Source organism: Octopus bimaculoides, chromosome 14 (genome assembly GCF_001194135.2).
Source record: "Octopus bimaculoides isolate UCB-OBI-ISO-001 chromosome 14, ASM119413v2, whole genome shotgun sequence".
NCBI lineage: Eukaryota > Metazoa > Mollusca > Cephalopoda > Octopoda > Octopodidae > Octopus > Octopus bimaculoides.
The window spans coordinates 49,615,937-49,617,485 of NC_068994.1; positions in this window are offsets into that span (position 1 = coordinate 49,615,937).

The window sequence follows — 1,549 nt, forward strand, 5'->3', positions numbered from 1 at the left end:
AAGAGACTATTCTAGAGTACGTCCTGTTTGGTCTTCGAAACGTCTAGATAGAATAGAGACAGCTGATGAAGGGATATTCCAAGGGGCTTTCCGTTTTCCTATGTTTTCGTTCCGTTGTCTGTAGTTTATTGTTCTAACGTCCTGTACCCTGATATGCATGTATATACACATGTAGATGTAAGTATGTACATATATGTGTGTATACATGTATATATATTCTTTGTATTATTATATATATATATATATATATATATGTATGCATGACTACTCACAGTAACCTATGTTTTACCTACAACTGTACTAATATCTATTTAAACGTAATTGCGTGATTTGTGTGTGTTTGTGTGTATGTGTGCGTGTGTGTACGTGTGCATGTGTGTGCGTGTGTTTTTATATGTCTATACTTACAAATGTTAATCATCAAAATAGCGGCGTCACTAACAGACGTTCAGGCGTAGGAGGCCCCTGAACATGTGTTTTTAAGCGTTTTCTACCACAATTATTCCGATCTAACACGGAATATTTTCTTTTTTTTTTATGTGTTGTTGGGCGCTAAAGAAACACCTCTTTGTCAACATCTTAACGTTATTCAAACCGAATTACCGTATATGCCGGTATATAAGACGCACCCTCGTATAATACGCGCCTTTATTTTACAAGTATATTTTGTGGCAATGAAAACCAAACAAATTGAGTATGTTTCCGTACGTACTCATTGAAAGATATTTTATAGCGCTGCTGTATGAGATAGTGTGTGAATCTGTGCGTATTAATACGATGTTGTGATATTATACTGGATAGATGTATAAAATTATAACTTTATATACAAACTGCATTATACGAGTACCGTATTTCAATTTCGTCTTTTTTAAAATCAGCTGCATAGTTATTGATAGTTTCGTCAAGAGAATTGCCATACAGGAAGCAAAATACATTTTTTCCCCTTTTTTTCTTAAGCCTGGTATTCATTTTATCGTCTTTTGCCGAATCGCTAGTTTACAGGGACATAAACACACTAACACCGGTTGTCAAGCGCTAATAAAAGACAGGCACAAAGACGCGCTCGTGCACGCACACATATTTTTATTCTTTTATTCTTTTACTTGTTTCAGTCATTTGATTGCGGCCATGCTGGAGCCTTTAGTCGAGTAAATCAACCCCAGGACTTAGTCTTTGTAAGCCTAGTACTATCGGTCACTTTTGCTGAACTGCTATGTTACGGTGACGTAAACGCACCAGCATCGGTTGTCAAGCGATGCTAAGGCGACAAACACACACACAACCTCTGTCCTGGCCTCTACTTCACTGCTATACCCCTCTGTCCCTTCCTCCTTGTTCCACTTCCTCCCTCCACCATCCTCTCTGCTCTCGTGTGACCTGTGGTCAACTTTCTTTTCACTCCAGCCGCTGTGAAGGCAAGACGAACTACTAGCGTTCTACCTCAGATTTGCGTTTGGCCGTACGGCTTTTGAATGTTGTTTTCACTGTCCATTTCTTCCTGTCTTGGTTTGTGTTTGCCACCTTGGAATCCTCTGTGTAGTGGGTTGAT